The sequence below is a fragment of the Podarcis melisellensis genome (genome assembly GCF_964234715.1).
Source record: "Podarcis melisellensis genome assembly, chromosome: 2".
Taxonomy (NCBI): domain Eukaryota; kingdom Metazoa; phylum Chordata; class Lepidosauria; order Squamata; family Lacertidae; genus Podarcis; species Podarcis melisellensis.
The window spans coordinates 82,924,165-82,948,911 of NC_138529.1; the positions used below are offsets into that span (position 1 = coordinate 82,924,165).

The 24,747-nt window shown below is 42.8% G+C and overlaps 1 long non-coding RNA gene across 1 annotated transcript in view; it reads right to left on the bottom strand.

Moving 5' to 3' along the window:
- Positions 1 to 24,309, bottom strand: part of LOC309363966 — a 48,889-nt gene extending 24,580 nt beyond the window's left edge. Inside the window, exon 1 of the long non-coding RNA XR_014165677.1 lies at positions 24,212 to 24,309. This is a non-coding gene — a long non-coding RNA (uncharacterized lncRNA). The remainder of the gene's footprint in view (positions 1 to 24,211) is intronic.
- Positions 24,310 to 24,747: the final 438 nt, after the last annotated feature.

Sequence of the window (24,747 nt, forward strand, 5' to 3'; positions counted from 1 at the left end):
ATTGTTTCATCTGAGAGCCTTGGCCTCTCCTTGCAAGGCTACAAGGAGAAAATGGTAAGCTTTTGCTTCTGATTTCAAGCAAACCACAGTTTAGTTTTGTGCCTGGGCCCTAAACTGTGGTTAATCTTAACCGTAGCTAGTCGAAACCTCGTAAACCATGGTTTGAAGTTGGCTTGTTTCAAGTAACCATAGTTATGACTAACCACAGATGGTTGGGGCATAATGCTTAACTGTAGCTAATCTAAAATGGGGAGGGGGGACTTCCAAACTCCTACTGGCCACCACAGAGAACTAGAGGGAGCACCCAGGATGAGTCCAAACCTTACTGTGACTCATTGTTACATTTGAATAAAAATCAATGAGGCTTACTTCAGTGTAAAAATGCAGAGGACCAGAGTACACAAATCAACCTGAGGAAAACGCAGCAAATAGAGAACTACTATGCAGCCTCTGTGAGCATCTGCAGCCTCCACCACGAGCATTTGTTAATGTGGTTGCAGACCTCAGGGGGATGCAAACGTATCTTCCACAGCTGTGTATTATAGGAACGTATGTTATGAACTAAAGAACAGCAGTCTGCGAACAAGCAACTCTTTAGGGAATTGTACTGCACTTCAGTTTAACACATTCAGAAATTGCTGTGTATTGTTTCTGGTTTTGTGTTGGTATCTTCCCTTCACCACAATGCCTGCTGTGCACCATATGACAATGGGCAAGATTGTGGCCACGATAGAATTCTTAACACTGCCTTTTCAATACCATCTCCCATCTCTTCCAAGCTGAGCGAAAATGCTGACTATATCATCAGCTTGGTGATGATGGCTGAAACTTCTCAAGTCTTTACGGAATCATTCCATCATATCATTAATGAGGGGCTCCGTTGGACAGATGTTAGCATGAGTGTTAAAAAAAATGATCCCCCTGCCATAAACCATTCCTTCATGTTCTGTCAGCTGCAATGTACGCGTTGGAAGGGCATCAAGCACTGGAAAGCGCTCACATGAGTAAATGATTTCTCAAAGATGTTGTGGTTTCTGGCTGACACATTTTGTTGCTGCAAGTTACACATTTGATTGTTTTCCCGTAAATTGCATGTGAACTACAATCTCTCACTTTCCACTTTAAATTTAATCCAATCCGTCTTTTTCAGTCCAGAGTCCCTGGAACTCATTCCACCATCACTGTTTTCGATAACAACTGAAATGACCATTCTAGGCCCAGAACACCAAATCGGTATCAATTCTGAGGCAATTTCCTGTGTTAATAAAAATTGTCAGATGTGAAAATGCAGCAAGGACGGAGGTGGCCTTGCCGCTGAAGGAAGGGGGAAGGGAATGAAGGACAGGAAGCTTGTAGCATTGCGCAAGGATGCTTGAAAAAGCAGCAGGGGCATCCCAAAGGCCCATCCAGATGGGTGGTTTTGTTGCACATGTATTCTGCAACAAGAAAAGTTGGTTGTTCTGTGGTTTTGGTCCAGAGGCACTATAGCACCATGAAAGTGGGACCAAGAACCTCCAGAACATTTGTGGTATAAAGGGTCCCTCCAGGCATCTCTTTATTGTCCATTCATGATGCTTTGTGTTCATGATGATATTGGGGTGGTCACACATGACTCCACTTTCAATACCAGCAAAATTTCTGGACCAGTCGTACTGCTTCATTTCTAATCAGTGCATATCCCATAACATCCTGTTAAATCCCATAACCTTTTGTACCACAGATGTTCTGGTTTATTTTTGCTCTGCTTTTGTTGTCCCATAGCTCCTCCAGATAACGGTATTGTGATAGCATCGAGGAAGGAGCATCATGGAAGCATCACAGATCAAACTAAAGCAGAAGGAATCCTCTTCTCCTGCACTATTATCATGTCAAGAACATGCCCATCTAGAGGCCCCCCAGAAGTTATGAGATTTCAGCAGGAAGTTAGAGGATATGCACTGGTTGGAAAAGAAGCAATACTACCCCAAAACATGGGCGTAGCTAGGATTTATTTTAGGGGGGCAGGCTTTTTGTTGGGGGGCAGAATTGAGATATTTGTGATGCAATTGGTCAGTTAGTTAAGCATTTTTTTTTATTTACGGTACTTGATTGCCTCCAGCTATGCCCATGCTACAAAACCTTTGCAGGTACAAATAGTATCTGAAGTGGAATCAGGTGTGACCACCCTGATAGCATCATGAGCACGAATCATTATGAATGCACCATTAAAAAGATGTTTAGAGGAGTCCCAAGGCTTAGGATCTGATCAGTCATAAAGTCATACTACCAGTGACCTTTCCCATTCCCATCCTATCTTAGACAGCACAGATTCGGTGCATCTTCAACAGTTCTGTGTTGTGTGTATATTGAATAGATAGAGATATCTTGAGAATACACACACACACACTTTTCTATCCCGTATGCTAGTTATAGAATAAAGGTTTAGAAGTTTGGAAATATTTGTTTATTTGTTAAAGTATTTATAGCCCAACATTATGTTGCAACAACAAGAATCCTAGAGCTGCGAACAACCAAAGTTAAAATAAAATACATAATCTAAGTGGTATGGCATTAATATACAGCAAAGAGAGTTTCGCTTAGTACCAATCAAAAACACAGAGAGAGCAGCTAAGTCAAAAGGAAATGGAAGGATTCCCTTTTAAGCCAGCATCCAAATTTCACCAGGGAAATGACCATTTGTGCTTCCTTGAGTAAAGAGTGCCATAGTCTGCTGAAGAATCAGGGCTCTTCCAGACTGTTGCTAAATTCCGGTTGAGCAGGTAAAGTTGATTTGGCATTCTCGTGCAGCAAATCTATGCATCCCCGCAAAATAAAAGGAGAAACCCAGACTTTTTTGTGACCAGGAAGGTGATGGGAAAATGCACTGCAGAGTGTGGGATAACACTTGCTTGACAAAATGTCACAGAACTTCCCTGCAAGCAAATCAGAAGGAATGCTCAGTATTTATTTCCTTTTTAAAAAAACAACACAAATATTATTGTGATAAATAATCATACCATAGTTATGAATTTAGTAAAACTTATGAAAGCCAAAACTTACAGAGCTACAGTTTTTTCCCCTTTTATAGATATGTTTGCAAGTAAAATCCATGCTGTGAGTTCCTGAGAGTGCACATGATGGCTGAGGGTTGCAGTCTTTGCCATCTAAATTAACAGCCTTAGTTCTTCTTCTTCTTAATTCCGGCTGCTTCCTAAAATGCCAGAGGACTGAATGACCCAGAGGCGGTGCCAGGAACTCTGGATCAGAAATTTCAATTTAAGTTCAGTGTGAGTGAAGTTGAATAATACAAAGGTGATAGAAATAACTGTAACCCAGCGAGCACCAAAATTATGTCTGCTCGGGCCCCCACCACAATGAACTTTTATGCAACTTGCCTGGGATTGCGATAGCTGGATCCACGGTCAGAGGCAGTAATGCTTCTCAATGCCACTTGCTGGAAACTGCAGGAGGGGAGACTATTCTTGTAGCTGGCTCCTGCTTGAGGAATTCCCACAGGCATCTGGGTGGTCTCTGGGAGAACAGGATGCTGGACTAGATGGGCCATTGGCCTGACCCAACAGGCTCTTCTTGTGAATGATTGTTTAATTTCTATACTGCTTAATATAGACCCGAACCTGCAGAACTCCAAGCGTTATTGTACTCCACATCCCTCCAGCTCCAACTAGCATGTCCAATGGAGAGGGATGATGGGAGTTGTAGTCTACCAGCAATGCCTGGAGGGCTGTGGGTTCACCATCCCTGCCCTGCAAGGTTCCTCATAAGGTTTGAAGAGACACAGCAATGGATATTGCTCCATCCTCTACCTGCTCACAAGGAGGAGACAACATGGGCTTCTTGTTGCAACTAAGTAAGCTGCAGCTGTTCCTCCAAAGCTTCACCATATCTTCCACCACCAGACAAGGAAGTTCTGTAGTTGGACACATAAAGCAGCCAGAGTTTTAGAGTTTTGATTAAAACACACACCCAATGCAATACTGGCAGGCACAACATTTTGCCCTCATTGATCACCAACTTAAGCTTAGAATACCAGTACAGTGGTACCTCGGGATACATACGCTTCAGGTTACACATGCTTCAGGTTACAGACTCCACTAACCGAGAAATATTACCTTGGGTTAAGAACTTTGCTTCAGGATGAGAACAGAAATCATACTCCGGCGGCGCAGCAGCAGCAGGAGGCCCCATTAGCTAAAGTGGTGCTTCAGGTTAAGAACAGTTTCAGGTTAAGAACAGACCTCCAGAACGAATTAACCCGAGGTACCACTGTACAATGCTATACAAGTTTCATCAAAATATGAAAGCTGCTCTCATTGCTGGTCATAGCAGCTGCTTTCCTTATGAACAGGTTTGTTGAGAGCGATGGGCATCTGCCCTACCAGCCGGCCATAACCTTTCGTTATGAGTGGATCTGCTTGTGAGTAAGTGATCCAGCAGACCTCTTAACACGTAATTTCTGTGCTACAGCTTTGGGCATGTGGGCTGCACATGTGGAAAGAGCAGCACAGGAACTCGCCCAGGCAAGGAAAGACAAAGTAACAAAAAAAACCCTTTCCCCCCTCCTTGCAGCAGAAATTGGTTGGTGCCGACACGACCCCTCACTTTCACTCCGCTTGTCCAGGTGCTGCTTTCCAACTGGAGTGCTAAACCAGATGCAAGGGAGGGAAGAAGAACCAGAAGAAGGCAAAGGGTGTCCAACTCTGAGCATGATTTAGCCGTTAATGCATTCTCCCACCCCATTCAAATTAGACCAGCACAGTCCACACCAGCATGTATCTGAGTGTGTAAATGATGAGCAACTTCAGTCTTTCCTGTTCATACGAGGGGGGTTGCCATATTTCAAAAAGCAAAATTCCTGACACCCGCAAATTTGTTTTGCTTTTCTTGGAAACAAACCTTGGGAAGTCTCCCCCCAAAAGTGATTTTAAGCTTTTGGAGCTGTTTCCATTGCTTTTTCCATCATGTTGATATACATCCGGGTTTTCCCTGACATTTTGCCAATTCAGCAAAATTTCCCCCAGCGCCATTTTTACACCTGAAAACCAGGACGTGTCAGGAATTTTCCTGGCGTATAGCAGGCCTGGTTCATACTAGCAGGCATTCCCTTTTGTGTTTGTCCTTGCCTTCTAACTTGTTGATTCCATTATATTGATTAAGTACCAACAGGGTATGTGTGCAGACAACTGTGTGTACACCTTACTTTTTAAGAAAAATTACCCCCCCCCCCGAAGCGTGCAAAAGCAACTGTAAATTTCCTTGCACAGTTTTCTGGTTTTGTGCAAACAACAACAAAGATCCTCTAAGATCTCAACTGGAAAAGCAATTAAATCACTGGAGAAGCAGTAGACATAAGAAGGAGAGTAGCAAAAAGTGACAACTGATCTACCCATCCAAAAACACGGAAAGTTAGTGAGAGCCCAGAGTGGAGTAGTTTGGAACCCAATTTTCCCAGTTTACTAGAACACCACCATATCAGACAAGCTTGAATTTACGGGGGGATAGCATTAAGGTGGCTGTTGTTTGAGGGTATCATCATGTGGATTAACCAAACTGAATGGGAATGCAAACATCTGTAAATGCACAGTAAACTCCAATGTGGACAAGTCCTGAATTGTACAAAAGTTACATTTCAGGAATGTGCCCCTGCATTTATCTTCTTAAGTACCTTCTTCAGTTTGGTCTGATGGTGATCAGCATTGTCCCTGATCACTTCCAAATTTGTTTGTAGGGAAGCTAGATGGTGTTACTATGTTATTGTTTTGCTGTTATTATGAAATGGTTTTTGTAGTGTTTGTTTAAATGATTTCTCAGGTTCAACTGCAACGCCGCCACCAAGTCTCAGCCTAACTTACCTCACAGGGTTACAGGGTTGTTGTGGGGATTGAATGAGCAGGGGGAAACCATGTACTCCTTGGAGAAATAAAATAAAACAAACTAAGAATAAATTTTGTGACGCTCCTCACAGAGGCCAGATTGAGCATAAATTTAACAGCATGCATTTCATTTCTTTGGATTTATGTGACTTTGAATATTCTGATCTATTACGGTAATTTATGGAGACAGAAACACTTTTTCAAGAAGTTTGAGGAAGTTTGCATGCTTAATGACAGCTGTCTGCAAGTCGTCTGTTTGGAAGCCAGGGAAGAGGCAATTTCATGGCAAGGCAAAATGGTAGGCATCTAGGAGAGAACTCTTTTTTTTACAGAGTAGGTTTGATATTTAGCTCATTTTTCCACCTCCAAACAATGGAACCTCCAAACATGACAAAGCAAGAGATTGGTGAGCTATGATCTCTGGCTGTACTTCTGAAGGGGGAGTGCACACCTTCCCTCCATTGGCTGCCCAAATATCTGACTGCTCTTATTTTTGCCACAGTGTGATGACGCATTACCTTCAGTGCACCTATGATGCTTAGTTTATTGTCTATTGCTTCTGCAAGTGTGAGGTTGGAGACATGATGCACTTTGCAGACTTCTCACTCTGCAACCATTTCAAATCTAAATCTAACTAGTATCTCTATTTTGGGTTTGCCATGAAAATAAAGAGAGACGTTCAAGATACTGGGGAGGCGGGGGCACTTCCTTTTAGTCGATTACACCCAGACAAAAAGTAATGGAACTGAAAGAAGGGCTTTTTTTACTCTCTCTTTTTAATTTTGCTGAGTGACAGAAGATTTAAATGCAAAGTGGATCTAATGCACACCCTGAAGTCAGCTGGCAGTATGCAAATGACCTGTCAGATTAAAATCTGAATGAAAGAGATAACAAGCTTATCTTCATAACAAAAGAGTCTTACGGGCAAACTATTTGACGCACTGTTGATGTTTGTTTTAACCCGTAGGCTTTGGACAGGGCAATATATATTGCAAAGGGGCTCCTGCGCCTTCTCCTTCGCCACCCCTCCCGGTTTGCAGAGCGGGCGTGTTTGTGTTTGCACTTTGCAACAAAAGGCAAGTACTACAGCACAATACATGAAAAAGCCAGCAAGCGAGGGTTTACAACCCTTGCTTTCAAAGGGGCTGCGGGATTGCACACCAGCAATATAGCAAGCCAGCCAGCCCATAGGTCATTTCTCTCTCTCTAGCAACCCCACAGCTGCAAAGAGAATGAGCAAGCACAGCAGCAGGGGGAAGATTTAAACCCGGGAGGGGGCGAGGCGTGCGATTTATTCATCTGGCACGTGCGGAGGGGCCGGGTCTGGATCAGCTGTATTTAGTTAGTGAAAGGGCCAAAGAAAAGGAAGCAAGCGAAGTTCGCCAGAGAGAGGGAGGGGAGGGGGTAGAAAAAAGGAAAGACTTTGAATACCCCTACGGTTTAGAAGAAAGAAAGAAAGGGAAAGCTGCAGGTGTTTGCAAGGCGGCGGCTGCCGTCGTGGAGCCACAAGGCCAGGAATTAGCAAGGGAGAGGCAAGTTGCAAAGGGCCTAATGGTGTTCGGGACAGGGCTTTGCATTTTTCTTGCCCTTCTTCAATGCCTGGATGATCCGCGGCCCGCAGGCCGAGGCGGCCGGGCGCTGCCAACGCACGTGGCTTACTTCAAAGGGGAAGGAGGTCTGGGGCAGAAGACGGGCCCAGCTCGGCGCGTCATGGCGGGAGGCGCGCGCGGGCTCCAGGGCCTCTTCCCTCGCGTAGGAAGCCTGGGCGGCCCTTCTGCCTTGCAGGCTGCAGCCCTCGCCGCCCCCCCCCCCCGCTCTGCACAATGAAGCGTGTGGGAGCATTCAGCCCAAATTCCTCGCCCGGCTGGTTTTTTTCTCCCATTCAGGCCCTTCAAAACCCCTTAAGCTTCATTAGCCAGCTAGTGGCAGAGGCAGGCCGCGCGCCCGTTTCCCTAAACAAAAACAAAATAGCAAAGCGAAAGCTCCCTCAGTTCGCCCTCTCCCAGGCGACCTTTATACTGATTAATGTTTTCACAAAGTTTGCGCGAAGGCTAAAGGTATCTGCTGCTCAGTGCGGGTTCCTTCCGATTTGTTTCTGTGGGGTTTATGGGCCCCTTCAGGTTTGCGCATTTCACGGTTGCTCTTTTCCGCAATACATACGTCATGCAGTTAATAGCACGTTAGTAGTGGATTTGTAGTGGACCCGCGACACATCCTTCTGCTTTATTTATTGTTCTTCATCCTCTCCAGTGTTACTATACGGTTACCCTCTGGACGGGGCACTCTTGCACTACAGCGCAACAAAAGTGGGTGGCACCCACACTTTGCACTCTTTTCTGGTCCCTGCTAAAAAAAACCCTTTTTAAGGCAAGCCTATCCAGATATGTAGACAGTGTCATGAGTTGTAATCCATTTTAACTTACTATTTTGGTTATTTTTGAAGACCAAACCCTGTTGCATGCAGCGATAGACATACAGCCTGGTGATCCGTGGCCCTCTCTGCACCTACAATGTTACTTGTAGGTCATGCATGGGTTACAAAGACTAAAACTTATTCAAATGAAAATTGCATATGGCCAGAATAATTCCTAAGAAAGCAAAAACCAGGTCAAAGCAGTACAGTTAGCTTTTGATTCAATTTGATTTAATATTTTGTTCCACTTTGTGAACAACAAATGTTGAGCTCAAAGCAGCTCACAATAATTGCAATAGTATTGTGGAGGGGCAAACCATTGTAAACACTATAATATCAAACATAACATAAATAAAGCAAACAACAAATTCATTAAAACAATACAATTCAGTAAAATAATAATAACTACAATTCTTCCATTCTTACCATTCCATCTGGTAAGAACTCAGAAACGGCAATAGTAAGAGATCTTTGGCCTCATAGACCATGTCATATCAAAGTGAGGTTTCCAGTGCATTGCCACCCAAAATGTGTCCAAATGCATTGTAACTCTTGGAAAGACAGGCGCCCTAAAAGGATGTCTATGCAGTGCTTGTACAGGTTTAAGGATTGCTGTCACAGGGAGCTGCTTCATTTTGGAGACCCAGATGTTTTCTAGGGTAGTTCTCCTTATGCTCCAGGGATGATCAGTCATTCAGATAGGATCCCAGAACTGAAACTCCAGTGTGGGGGAATTGAGAAGAACCTAGGAACAACTGGAATATACCCAAGAAAAAACAACAGGCTTTACACAGTATCTGAATAAGGGGCTTTGGCAGGAGCTCAGAGGAGCAGTTTAGAAGCATTGGCAAGTTGTACTGTACTGCAGTAGGCATGGAGTATCCATGCTACCTTATTTACTGCTTGACTGGAACAAGAAAGAATTGAAATAAAGATACAAGGATTGAAGGCTTATTTAGATTTCAGCTTCTTTTTTGGTTGGGTGGGGAGAGGCAAGAGCAGCATAACAGAATCTTACTTCAGTTCAGGAGGATTCACTCAGAACAGTTCTTGCAGGATTGACAATGCAACTAATTACGCTTTGAGCACTTCTCCCAGATGTTTTATGATGTTCTATTTGGAGGCAAGGGTCCACACTGCAGAGCCCAGCAATCGCCTATCTATGAAGGCAGCACAATCTGGATAATACAAGGGGTTACGCAGAAGTGGTCTTTCTTTGGCGATCACTCTTAGCTGAGTAAGATTGTCTTCCATGAAAATGGTCTTAACAGTGAGCCCATAAGTGACTGGAGGCCAATTCTGGATCCACATGTCCTTCCACAGTGGGAATACAGGTTTCCAGGCAGGAGTTGATCACGGTGAGGGTTTGCCAAACGTGCCTTCCTCTTGGCTCATTTTTCCTTTTCACCTTGAGTTTGTGCTTCTTCAAAGTCCATGACACCTTTGGTAAAGGCTTTTCTCCAGTTGGAGTGTTCGCAGGCCAGTGTTTTCCAGTTATCAGTGCTTATACAGTCATACCTTGGGTCTCAAATGCCTTGCGACTCAAACGTTTTGGCTCCCAAATGCTCCAAACCTGGAAGTGAGTGTTCCGGTTTGCAAACGGTTTTTGGAAACCGAACATCTTACGCGGCTTCCGATTGAGTGCAGGATGCTCCTGGAGCCAATCGGAAGCCGTGCCTTGGTTTTCAAATATTTTTGGAAGTCGAATGGACTTCCGGAACAGATTCCGTTCGAGAACTGAGGCACAACTGTACTACATTTTTTAAAGTTTGTCTTGAGAGAATCTTTAAACCTCTTTTGTTGTACACCAGTATTTTGCTTTCCAATCTTAAGTTGGGAATAGAGTAGTTGCTTTGGAAGACGGTAAATAGGCATCTGAACATGACCCGTCCTACAAAGTTGATGTTGAAGAATCATTGCTTCAACACTGGTGATCTTTGCTTCTTCCAGTACACTGATATTAGTTTGCCTGTCTTCCCAAGTGATGTGTAAATTTTTTGGGAGAAACCATTGATGGAATCATTTGAGGAGTTGGAGATGGTGTTTATAAGTTGTCCATGTTTCATACGCGTACAGTAAAGTTGGTAGTTCAATAGCTTTGTAAACAAGCATTTTGGTTTCCCTGTGAATGTCCCGGTCCTCAAACACTCTTCACTTCCCCACCTTCCACAATCCCAAAACTGCTCAGGCTTCCTAATGGCTGCCATTTACAAGCACAAATCATATATCCTATCCTAATGTGTATGAGCAAGTGAAATTACACGTTGTACACAGGTCATTGAGGTTGGAGATGGGTTTGCACCAGGGATGGGAATCTGTGATCCTCTGTTTGGACTCCCAAGTCCCATCAGTCCCTGCCGCTGTGGCCAGTGGTCAGGGATGATGAGAACTGCAGTCCAATATTATCTACAGGTTTCCCATTCTCAATTTTATGCAGAGGTTACTATAGGGAATCCAAAATACTTTTCCAGATGGCTATCACCAAAGTGAACATTGTGGGGAAATCACATTTTCTTAGCACTCAAATGTAATCCTTCGTTGCTGAGTTTGATGCCATTTCCCCCCTGCTAATGCTACTGTTGCAACCCTAGGTGTTACGTGGCTGCAGTTGCTTGAGTTACATGGCATCCCTGGCCCTGAGCAGAGCTTGTTCCATTGTCTTGTGACACCACAGCTCCTTAAAAAGTTATACTGGGCCCCCACTCTGTACTTTAAATCTGTTTACAAAGACCTTTAAAATTCAGTTTTGTTGCTGTATTTATTTTATTTTATTATAGTTAGTTTGTTTGTTTTTAATATACAGTGGTACCTCAGTTTAGTCTGACCAAACTGCAGGAGGCAGTGGAAGACAGGAGTGCCTGGCGTGCTCTGGTCCATGGGGTCACGAAGAGTCGGACACGACTAAATGACTAAACAACAACACCTCAGTTTAAGAACAGTTCGGTTTAAGAACGATTTGGTTTACAAACTCGGCAAAACTGGAAATAGTGCCTTGGTTTGAGAACTTTACCTCAGTCTACGAACGGAATCTGAATGGTGGAAGGGCACTGGCGGTGGGAGGCCTCATTAGGGAAGGCGGTTTAAGAATGGTTTCGGTTTAAGAACGGACTTCCGGAACAGATTAAGTTCGTAAACTGAGGTACCACTGTATTGTGGTGGTGAATAGTTGAGCTTCTATTGAACCCTGCCCTGGGCACAAGAAGCAGAAAAGCAGTTAATAGACGTAATTTTGTGACATGAAATGCCCTCTTCCTTCACAGCCGTGTACCTGCCATTCCATGGAATTTTAACTTTTTCTCTTTATTATTAATTTTTATAAGGATGGTGACTCTCTCCCCTGTTTTGTAGTGGCCATTTCAACTTTCCAAAGAATCAGTTCTTACCTCCTTTACCTTATGTGAAACTGACAAAGATGAAACATTCTTCATACTCCATGCTCCATCCAGAAGGACAGGATAATTAGATGTGACAGCTCACTGGTGGTGTGATAATGGCTAAAATGTGCTTTTTAAGGGTGGAGGGAGGATATACTTTGCAGGATCAAATGGATAACCCCAGTGTAGCAATCACCCTTTTAATGCATGCAGGCGAACTTTCTGAAGATGAAGTCCACCGCTCAACATACACCTCTTTGGGTGACCTTGAGTCAGTTGCTATCTCTCAGCCAGGCCTACCTCTCAGGGTTGTTGTGAATATGAAGTGGGGATGGGGAGAGCCACGTATGCTGCCCTTGTGCTCACTGGAACAGAAGCAGGACATAAATGAAAATTCTAAAATGCTCTAACCCTTCTCCCCCAAGACACTTCCAGGCCACAGCAGTGCTTTTACAGGAAGATTCCCTGTAAAATTGAGAGGCTTGGAAAAAACGGTAGTTATTTGCTCATATGCATACAATCCATCTTTTCTAACAAACAGAATGAGGTCATGCAAGGACATCTGGTATTAGGGCGATGCACCATATTGGATTGCATTCCACTCCACCAAGCCACTTTGGAATAAAGCTGCACTTACTTTACATGTAACTTTAGGGATGACATACAATCCCTCTGCTTCAGGGTTGTGCTGGGGGACTGGGCAGAAAAGAGTTAGTGGGATTTTAGGAATTCTGCTGATGTATTTTGGAAGAGGGGGAGTGGGAGTGGAGAAGATCCCTTGGCATTCCCAAACAGCTGGGAATCGACTGGCTTATACTTCCGGGGGCCATTTAAATATGGAATAAATAAGGAAGATGTTGTTCATTTTGTGTGAGTGCCTAATCCCACATTCTGAATACAAATGGATTTAACCTTGTCCCTTCAAAAGAGCTGGGGACAATCAGAATCATCTTTACAGAAGACTGCGCCTGCTTTTAAATTAGCTTTTTAAAAAGTAGCAGCCATTCTCTCCTTTCCATTTTCCAATTCCCATTCACTGTCAGCATAGATAAATACAGGCAGGCCAGGGCTAAAAGCTGGCCTAAAGTTCAAAGAAAAGTACTGGGGGGGGGCGGTTCCTGGGCCTCCCCAAACGCCTGCTGCCAAATGTTGCTGGTCTGAAGCCATGCAAGTACTGCATTCGGACCCACTGTTGTAAATAGCCAAATAAAGTGTTGTTGGTTTTATTGCATTGATTGCATCAATTATTAGAAATTGCCATGAAGGAAGTATTGTTTAAAATAAACACATTCTTAACTTTTCTTTTAAAAAAAGGGGGGGGGAGAGCTACAGCATTTGAACCTATTTAGGTTACTAGATTGCCAGTTACTATAAGTGATGGATCCCCCTCCCCCCCCAATCCATTTGCTTTCTTAAGGAATTTTCCTCCAGGATAAAACAATGGATATGTTGAATTTCAAGTTCCTGCTCACTATCATGTGAATCTCTCCCTAACCCAGTTGATCCCACTTCCTAAAATGATTCTGAAAATAATAAAACAAAATGTTAATAAGCTAACGGTGCTTCCACACACAGGGGCGTTGTTCATATTAAGTGCAATGACCTCAAAATGTTGCTCCATATTATTTTCCCATTTAATCAGGACTGCAGAAAATCTGATAGTAATTTTGGATTAAATGGGGGGGAGGGGTATAGATGTTTTGGTGAGGAAGATGCCATTTGGAAACTCTGAAAAAAATTCATGAGCAGCACCAAATCCACAATAAACCAGTGTGGAAGCACCCTACATAAAATTTTACTGGACTTGCATGTGCTATTTTTCAGTGTTTAATCATAATTTGCTAAGGGGGTATATATGTCCTGGCAGACAGATTTGCTTCCCCTCCCCCAGATGCACCCTGTGTATCTTGCTTATTTTCACTGTGTCTCTGCCTAGAAATTTGGCTGTGGAAATTGTTTGCCTTGTTTGCTTTGATTGCCATCATTATATGTTCAAACTGGCAACAAAATTCTTCTACATAGGGAAAAATTCAAGAGAAGGATGTGGAAACAAGGAACATCTCTTCAGAACTTAAGAACGTTTCGGCATTATAGCAGAAGAATATAGTCTTTACAGATACATTTTTTGCCCTGTCTAAAACCTTTGGTCTGAGGAAGGCAAGTGCTTTACAAAGCTTAGGAGTATTAGGCTAGGTAGATGAAAGTGCACTACTGTTTGAAGTATTCATGAGTTTGTCTTTCTCTTTCTTATTTATTTTCACTATCCGGATGTCATTCAAGGTGGATAATCGCATTATTTTCATCATCACTAACACATACTTTATATTTATACAGTGCTCCTTGCAACCTCCCTATTGTTGTTGTTGTTGTTGTTGTTGTTAAGAAGCCAAGTTAGCCAGTATTACCCCCCCCCCAATTTTGCAAGTGGGGGGGTGGAGGCTAAGAGAGCCGGGGTCACCTAAAGTTCTTCCAGACAACTTGTTTATGGAGCATTCATCCCGATTTGTTTTTACAAAGTTTGTCTGAAGTTTATACGTTTATCCATTCATTCTGCACTTTTGTTTTGCAGCGATTGTATGACATCATGTCAGGTGATTGTTATCCCACACTTTGCAGCACATTTCCTTACTGCAAAAAGGCCAGTTGGGAGGGGGGGTGGGCTCCATTAACAGATAAAACACAATAAAGTGTCAACAGCATACAGAGAATGGCTGTAGTTCAGTGAAAGAGCATCTTGCATTGCCTAGAGAAGTTCCCATGTTCAGTCCCTGGCATCTCCAGTTAGAGATGGGAATTTCTCCTACCTGAAATCCTAGAGAGTTTGCTGCTACTCAGTGTAGACAATGTTGAGCTTAGATGGATGAATGGTCTGAGTCCAAGGCAATTCCCTATGTTCCTATGAGGGGAGCATAAAAATAAGTAGGAAAACAACCAATTCTATATCCAATGGGCCAACTAAGCTGCAGAAAAAGCAGGCCACTACAAACTGAAACAGCTCCAGCAGCCCATCTACCAAATCAAACTGGCTCCAGTTAAAAAAAAATGGAACAAACTGAGCTTGAACAAAACTCCATATAGCCAAGGTAAATGGGACTGTCTGACACCTAAAACAAAATTGGGAAGGTACCAGCTGGACCTCTTTGCATGAAGAGTTCATCAGGCCGTAGAAAGTATAATCCCACCTGAAGGAGGGCCACCAGGGATGCTAGTAAAAGAGCAGGCAATTCTGTTTCCCTGATGCTTCTAAAGTCAAAAAGAGCACTTTGATTTGTGGCCATTGCACACCTGTAAACTGCTTGCTGCAAGTGAGTCTTATTCTTTTTGTCATCTGGGTCTCTAATGACAGAGATATGTGCAAGCAGTAGGGCCAATAACATTCTTTTCTGGACAAGTGTGACTTCTCTGGACTTGTTTTCCAGTCTGAACTAAACCATACTCGGGCAAAGGTACCAGGTCCCTTCTGCTTCCAGTCAACCGAGCCCTGTGGCAGAGACTTTCATCAGCTGTTGTGGCTGTAGATGATGGATCTTTAGTGTGCTTTTGTGTGGTAGGAGAGCATTGCTGCCTCTGGTATATAACGGTATTTAGATGCCTGTTAGAGACGCGGGTGATGCTGTGGGTTAAACCACAGAGCCTAGGACTTGTCGATCAGAAGGTCGGCGGTTCAAATCCCCGCGACAGGGTGATCTCCCGTTGATCTGTCCCTGCTCCTGCCAACCTAGCAGTTTGAAAGGACATCAAAGTGCAAGTAGATAAATGGGTAGGTACAGCTCCGGCGGGAAGGTAAACGGCATTTCTGTGTGCTGCTCTGGTTCGCCAGAAGCGGGTTAGTCATGCTGGCCACATGACCCGGAAGCTGTCTGCGGACAAACGCCGGCTCCCTCGGCCAATAAAGTGAGATGAGCGTCGCAACCCCAGAGTTGGTCACGACTGGACCTAATGGTCAGGGGTCCCTTTACCTTTACCTTTTGATGCCTGTTGCATAGTTTCATTCTGATGTCTAGAAAACAGACCATCCAGATCAGGCAGGAGTAGTGTGGAAATCACTAAAATGCTGGGAAAGCCTATATTTCATAGCCTGCAAACAAACAAGGCCATTTTTGGGGTAGTTGCATGTTTTTGGTATCCAAACAACAATCCCTCTGTGTGCCATGCCTTTCCCCACCATTTCCCTTAAGTTTTTTCTTAGAGCATGCTGTTAGTATGCCCTTTGCTGGAATACATTTCCTTCACTGTTCCAGAAAGGACAGCTGACTTCACTTTGCCTGCCTAGGTTTACAACCCAAAATGGAAGCGGCTCCCATGGTCTGCAGATACAGGCTGCTCCTAGCGCTTATAGGCCGGGCGAAAGAAAAGAGCAGCCCCACCATGGCTGAGGCGTCATGACGTGAGAGACCAGCTTTCTTCCTCATGAAGGAACGTCGAAGTCTATTAGGGGAGAATGGTTTTAATTACTGACATCATTTCTAAGCAATCTTGCTGAAAAGTGACCATTTGTGGTCAGGGAGGGCACGTGCTGGAATGGGGGGGGGGGGAGCATGTGTTTTGAGGCTGCAGAGGGGAAAGTTTCCATCCCACAGCAAAACTGGCTTAATAACCATTGCAAACCCAGCTCTATTGTTTGAAACTGAAATGCTCCACTCAGTTGCTAGACAATAAACCTGTTGCTCCGAAAAGAAAGCAGTTGTTCAAAAGAGATGTTGAGGCTTTGGCTCTGTCCTTCTTTGGTGCCCTGCAGATTGTTCACACACTCCGATTTTCAGGAAAATACACTGTCATTTTCATAGCATACAATACAGGCCATTCTCCCAGGTCTAGGGTTGTAACCAGTGTCTTTTTGCATAGTGTTCCGCTGGTGCACTGGGGCTTCTTCTGTTGCATGAACCCAAAATCTGCTCCAGACGGCCCCCAAACCACTTAGTGCTGATTTTAAGTCTGCACAGGGGACAGGAAAGGAAGAGGGAGCTCTGTTGGGTGCACAGCAGTCTGTTGTGCCAGCTGAACTGCAACATTGGAAGCAGCCTCTCATTTCTGGTAATTTTTCACTGCATAACACTTGCATCCAAAGTTGATCCTGGTGAAATGGCAGTGATGGTGTCAAGAAAAGCATTGCACATCACACACTTCCTTGAAACAAGCTGCTGTAGCTGCAGTTTTCGGTTTCGTGTTGGGAGTCTCAACTTCCTTTCTTCATTAATTGCAACTTTATTTTATAAGCTTGCTTTATTTATGAATGAATGACATTTCCAATCCACTCTTCATTGCCAGTGCAGTTCTAGAGTAGGTTACAATTAAAACAGATCAACATACATAATAATGATAAATTCCAATCAGCCAACATTAAAACAGACATAAGTTCTGGCACTCAGCAAAAGGCTGGCGTCAATGGCTTTAAAGAGCAAGTACCAGCCATTGCATATCTCAGAGAAGACAAAATTCCAGAGCTGGAGCACCATCAACATGAGAGAACGCATTCAGGGATCCGGGCCCAAAGCTGTATACAGCTTTGTAAGTCAATACAAGTACCTCGAAACCAGGAATGTCATTTGCTTTAGAAGCTTAGTGGCTGGATGGCAGATAACAAGAGTCTTATATTTGTTGCTGGCTTGCAGGATCTGTAAATTCATCTCTGTGATGAAAGGAGCTGAATCACCACGCACAGATAACAAGCATGGGCCCTTATTCATTGCAACATCTTCTGCTTACTATATTCATCCAAGTTATGCTAATTCCTTGCAGAGATAATGCTAACGAGTCAATGAAGCACATTTATACCGTGGTACCTAACTTTTGCCCATCTGACATTCTGGACTTTGGACCACACACCCTCAGATGGTGGCACACATTCCTCGTTTTGGAACTTCGCTTAGTACCGGGGACAAAAGTTTGTACACGAAGCAAGTTTTGAGAGAGGGAGCAAGGCTTGCCACTTCAGGTTTCTAATGCACTGTAATTTTGTAATGCCGAACCGGTGCTATCCCTGGTTATCTGAGACCCTACTTATCTGAAAGGACTAATGCATGCTGGTAACTTGTAAGGCTTACAGGGTCTCGGGCAGCTGCCTCTTATTGTGCAGGCTGGTAACTGCAAATTAGACTTAATCATCTGGTTCACCTCAGCGCTGCAAAACCATGTTTAAATGTTACCTCACAAATGAGAAATAAAGCGGTTCAAGGACGCCAAGCCTTCATCAGATTAAATCAGAAACAAAGATTTTATGTACAGATGAACCAAAATAGTTGATTTCCAGCATGGGAATGGAGTCAAGCTGTATCATAACTGCTTATTAAGGTGCCTGGGGATCTGGAGAAAAGGAAGTGGTGCAGCATGGCAGGGCCTTGTGAAGATTTCTGTTTACAACTCTACTGTGCTGCGTTAGCATTGGCCAACAGAGAGATCATTTTGGCTGAATGAATTGACTGAAGCGATTTAGTCCTGATTCATTGGAGTGATCAGGGAGGCAGTGGTGCTCACCTGCCTGGCAGGCAGAATCTGGGTACCACTTTGTACTCTCAGCCTACCCAAAGAAGGAGGAGGTACATGTAAGTTTGATCCCCACAACTGACTTACAGCGTTGTAACAGATCTGCATGTGTAACCCGCACGTGTCACGTGGATTGCTGTTGCTGGGATGGGGGCCACTGCCTCTCTTTGGTCTGACCTTGATTGCTGCTTCCTATCCCAGAAGGATTTTATATTTAATTTTGTTTTTTTTAAAAAAGGAAATGAAAATTTAGGAGGTACAAATCATGAACATTTTCCTGCTCTGTCGAAATGGGTTCTGAATTTTTCTTTTTTCTTTTTCTCCCATATAATTGGAGCACTGGTCAGTTTCATAAGTACTGTATATCTCCCGACTCTGTGCACTAGAATCAGAGCCATGCAGATAAGGCTGTCATCAGAGATAACAGCAGTCAACAACCCACAGTGTCATTATCTCAGCAAAGGGAAAAAAGCAGGCAGCTCCCCTCAATATACAAACTGCAGCAGTTATATATGTCTCCTTTACAATGATAGATGGGATGGGATAAAGGGGGAATCTAACAGAAAACCTTCAAAGCCTGTCTGATTACATCCTCTCTGTTCCAAATGGTGAATATTCTTTTTCCCCCCCACACCCGCCCCCGCTGCCTTATGCAGAGCAAACAATGTGCTTCCCTGTGTGTGAGAGAGACGTGAGAGAGACCAAAGTGGCTGCAATAGAAAACTCTCACTCCCATGAACCTTTATTCAAATGGAATTTCTTAAGATGAAATAATGAAGCACTGATTGTCAAATATGCCCAAGTGGAAGGCAAACAAATCTGCCAGATCAGGGCTTTTTAATTTGAAAAAATAAATAGAATAAACGCGAATTTATTTGCAACCGCTTGATTCCTCTCAGGAAACATTAAGCCCTCCCTTTTACTTTGCATTCCAACTTCAACAGCATAATAATCTTCAGAGTATGCCTATGTTGTGCAAACTGCTGAGACTGAACAGTCTGCAGTTGTGTGTGTGTGCACCCGCGCACCAGAACCAACTTCACCGCCACAGACTGCTGCTCTCAAACACTGACTTTTGTCTCAGCACCAATATACCGAAACATCTTCACAAAGGTAACAACATGTTGTAATTGCCCTTTGAGTGTGCAGGCAAATTGCAAAGCACCAATCCAGTTGATTCCAATTAAACATCCTCATCAAAGAACACTGAATTCCAGAAGCAAAATGTATCATCATCATCACCATCATTATTATTAGCAACAACAACAACCATAATGAGACGTGTGCAAAAAGCAAAAAAAGCATTTAAAAATTGTTTCTGGCCCTGTTTTCTTCATGCTCATTTCTGAAGTGACAAGAAAGACACAAAGGGGCATTTAATTAAATCAAAGGGTAAGGGAGAGAGAAATGGCCATGGTGCCTGCTATTATGTTACAGTTCACTAAAATGAAAACTTATTTTTAAACCTCTGGTATTAATTTGAGATTATTCAGATACTTAATTAAAAGTGCAGCATGTGTTAAATATTATTTCAACAAAGATTATCATCAAAACCCTATGTAATAAGATCCTCCAGTGCTTAGAGCAATATTTTATGCAAATTTTCTGTGCCGCCAAATGAAGGTCCCTTTTTTTTTTGGGCTCTGCAATTTGCTGCAGCAAAATGCTCCAGCCAGGAGGAAAAGTTTCTATAATAGCAAAAATACTTATAGATAACGTAATGCAGGATATATCATCTTGGCGGTAAACATGCCTTCAAGATCAGCTCCTTTTGCTGATAACGCCTTCATCTAAATAAATAGAGAACAAATCCTGCAGACCCAGAGTCTACGATTCTGGCTGCAATTAATTGGGGTAACTTTGCACTCCACAAGGCTGCAAAAATTTGGTTTTATGGGAATCTTGCTACAGACTGCAGGCTTTGGCCACACCACTGCCTGTTAGGAATTGGCCCAAATAGTCTTCTTAGAGAGAAATGAGATTGTAAACTATGTAGGATGAATATTTCCTCTCAGAGCCTGCTCCTTTACTCATGTGAGCAATCGCAGGTCTGATAGGCTTTATCGTATGCATAATGTGCCAACATCTGGTGTTTGCCCCAAACTTTAAGATACCTGTTTTTAAATTTCAAAAATTAATGCATTCTGAACAATTCATTCTGATTTAATGCAAACCACAGTGAAGTAAAAATGAGTACTGTTGAGACTCATCATACCTGTATCTGCTGAAAGTTAGCCACGTAAGTCAAAGCTAACAAACTTCACAAAGCAAAGGCTTGTGAAGAGCAATGCACAGGTAGTGAATTACAATTTTAGGTGCCTTAGGTTGGAAGATATTTAAGACTTTTAAAAAAGGATGGTCTGCAATCGCTGCATATTGAATTAGCACAAGTCATGTTTACTATTCAGTAAATAGTTGTTCTCCTGGATATGCATATTAAAAGATGTGAAGCCAGCTCAAGTGTAGGCAAAACAATTATCACCAGTTTGTTGATTGCTTCAGCTATGACCTGTGAGAAGATTAAAAACCTGCAAGACCTTTGAAGATCTGAAATTGTTGTTTCTGTTGCATGATAATAGTATGAACATGACACACTCAAACAAATAGTATAATTCCACTGCTTCAGTTTCTCTTTAGGATGCTGGTCTAACAAAACAGCCTAGGACATGAAACATTTTTCTTGAATCGCAAACCATGAAAATGCTATATGGCTCCTAGAATCCCAAGACTTTAAATGGCGACATGGTCTGAAAAAGTGGTAGCTGGTAAATTGCCCTGGCTATGGAAGGAATGGTTTAAAAGCATGAATAGTAACAATAATCAAACAATCCAAAGGAGTAAGATGCCAACCTTGGATTGTGACTCAAGAACAGGAAAAGGAAGGCTCCTGTGTATTTATACACTGAGCATTAAAAGTAATTCATTCTGACCACCCTTGATGTTTACTTAAAAAAAATAACAGGAAGTAAATTGGTGTGTGAGAGTGAATGAGTGAGAGGTGTGTGTGTGCGCGCGCAAAATGATGGAATCGGCCAAATAAATGCTCATTGGTATTGACAGTTTTTGACTCTTCTCATATCTGTTTATGGATTTTTTAAAAAACCAAAAAAAACCAACCTTAGGAACAAGAACTCATCTACTAACTTGTTTGCTAAGTGTAAAAACATTTTAATCATAATTCTACAAGAGCTTTTATTTTTAAACGTGTTCATTTATATGAAATGAATCAGAACATCTTCAACAGAAGGTAAATCTTACCTTAACAATGGGGAACACCATCAATTACACACACACACACACACACACACACACACCCATACAGCCATTTCTATGACTTAAGTGAACACATCTATGTTTATGTGTTCTATTCATTAATCAAACCCTTTCTGGAAGAATCATTCTGTTACAACATCATACCCATTTGCTCTGTGATTTGGGTAGAAGTTGAGTAGCATGTTCAATGGGGGGGGAAGAATAAGTTGCCTTCATTTTTCTCAGTGACATAACAAATTGGAATTGTGGGAATTTCATCCTGAAAATTGGGTATGAATTGTAACTATAAATACATTGTAAATGCAAATATATTACTTCTGTGCAAAAATATATTATTATTCCCTCATATGTCCAGCTTATAGGCCAGTGTAGCAAAAGTGGATTTTTATTTTTGGATTATTTCTTTCTCTCTCTCTCTCTCTCTCTCTCTCTCTCTCTCTCTCTCACACACACACACACACACACACACACATATCTAGCATCAAAAGAAACAGGATAGCACTGCCCTCTATTGGCCTGTGGGAAGAAAATCAGACTCCTGGAGAGAAGTTTACGGAGAATGAGGGGGTCTGACATCCTTAATCTCTACTGCCTGCTAATTAAAGACTTCTTGGACCTATCAGTTGTCATGAAGGAATCAGTGATTCTTTTTATTGTGTCATTTTCATCCCCATGACAACTGAGTCCAAAGGACAATGAAAATATACAGCCTGATGAAGCTGTTAAACAAGTATGAAAATGCCTGTGTTTTTTGCCCAGCAGTCTAAACAATGTGATAATGGCAATAATAGCTCTATTCACAACACAGATCTCTCCCAGAACAACTCTTGTAAACTTTCACTATCTTAACTGTTAAACAAAACTTGGACTTTATCAAGAACCCTTTGTGCTTTATCTCACCACTTTATTTATGTGCTATGAAATGATCCAGATAAGTGATAGAGCCTATCCAGGAAACTGAGAAGCGGGGAAGGAAATTCATGCAAAAGAAGCTCAAAAGCCAGGCGAAAGATACAGGGCTCAATGAAACCGAAGGAGAGCAGCAGGGAGGAAAAGGAGAGATGGGAAGAGTTACAGCTCAGGAATACCAGTGCAGAATTGCTGCAGGCAGCTTGCTGGAAAGGCCTTGTTGCAAATAAAAAATTAAAAAGTTTTAAAAACCTGAACGCAGCATGGGTTCCCTGTGTTTCTTGTGCAAGGTAAACACCCCCGTTTGTCTTCAGGGTCCATCCACATGACTGCAGAGCGTGTGGCTGGTAGCTTGTTTGAGCCGGACTTGCAATTTATTTATGGGGAGTAAGTTGCATGGTCCCCATCGCCCTAGTTTGAGGCACCATCACTCAATCCCTTCCTGGAAGGTTTGTGATATTACTCTGACTGTAGCTGAGGCAGGTTGATGGTAGAAACCCTTAACCCACTGCTATTTTTCTAGAAAAAGGTGCCAGAACTCACCATGAACGCCTCACCTTGTTCTCTTATAATGGCAACAGTGCACACCTGAGATGTCAAAACAAAAAAAATTCCTTCCAGTAGCACCTTAAAGACCAACTAAGTTAGTTCTTGGTATGAGCTTTCGTGTGCATGCACACTTCTTCAGATACTTCTTCAGATATCTGCACCTGAGATGTGTCGGAACTGAGTTCCGGCTGGGGAAAAAAGCCCTGCCTAAAACTGCTGTTTGGGCTGAGGGGAAACGCTAACAGAATTCAAAACATTTCCTGCTTCTGATGGATCCAGCATTTCTCTGCAGAACCAGAGGTGTGGCCAAACATGGAGGGAGGGGACTAGCAAAGTAGTCATAAGGGGACATCTTGCAGCCAAGCTCCATGCATACTTTGTGGTATAGACAAGTCTGCTAGCAGGAAGAAGTTTATATATGGGCTCCAAAGGGCAGTGAGCAATTACTACATAGAGGCAAAAAGTTGGCGAAGCCCAACAGTCTGCGATTTTTCAAGAGGAAGATGGTGGCTCGGGGAATATGGCTCCATCTTTCAGAACATCTTTCCTGTTCACAATTACTTTTAGCTATTGTTCCTATGAGTTGGAAGAACATTGAGGGGTGCTTGTTGATGTTGTTTTTGTCCCACAAAAACAAAAGTTTGCCACATTGGTGATGTAAAGAAAGTTCGTGGAGGGAAAGGGGGGACACCCTGAATTAAAAACAAACCCCTTAACTGCATTTTAATCCCTCTGATCCTCATTACTTTCGGAAAGTAGATAAAGTTAAGGAGACACAGTTCTCAACTCTTTTGCCTTTATGACCCTGTTATAAACCTTGATGGCTTGTCACCAGCACACGCCAGAATCGCAGCCCCGGACATCTGCATCTCTTTCACACATTCTAGCAGTTCTGCTCGGGGTTGTAATGTGCTGGCCGCGAGAGCCTGAGACATGGATGCGGACCCCGAGTGGCAACGTGAAATGTGTTTTCAGTTTGGTCATGCTATTTGAGATAGCTGCTTGAATTCACGACAAATAAATAGAAAAAAGGTAGAATGTAATGGATCTGGCTTAATGAGATTTATCCCTGTAAATTAAAACTGTTTTGGCCAGCCACGAAGATCTTATGTTTGTTTGCTTGTATGGTTCAGGGCATGGTGCTCATTAACACCTAGATCACATATTAAAGCCAAAAATCCTTCACACCCTATAAAGGAAAAGTCAGCTGTCTGTGACCAATGGCCTCCTAGTCACAGCCTGCTCAGCTACTCAGCCCACAACAATAAGGCATCATTTGAAATCCCTAATGTCCTTTATTTTTTTTTAAAAGTTACTTATTCTCTCCCCTCCACTCTTACCTTCCCTTTCCTCATTGGTTTTTCTTTTTAAAAATTTGTAGTAAGTTGCTTTCAGCTGTGGTACAATCCTGCCAATCCCTATTAGTCTCAGCTGTTTCTGCAAGAGAATCAAATGTGTGATTCATCCTTTTCCTCTGGAATCAATGGGACTTTAGCATGGTTAGCTTTGGTTGGACTTATGATGAGAAAATGTAAATTAAGTTACAGATTGGCTTTAGGAATGGCCTCACAAGTCCCCCTTAAACCTCAGTTGCCTACGGCAAGGCTGCCATGCCTCTCTGTGACATCACTGCAGCTAAGCCAATGATAGGCAGCAGTCCTGATACTTCTGCCCACATAGACCCATTTAGAAGACAGTTGCTCAGCCACTCATTGGCAGATGATACAGCAAGTTAAAACCTGACAGGCTAGTCAGGTTGCATGTGTCAAGGAAGTTGCATGTGTCAAGCAAGAACTAGCAATTCAAACATTCCTGCTTTGACCTTTATTTCCCAAGAAGTTGGTGAAAAGCCATTCAGGACCACCACAAACAGACA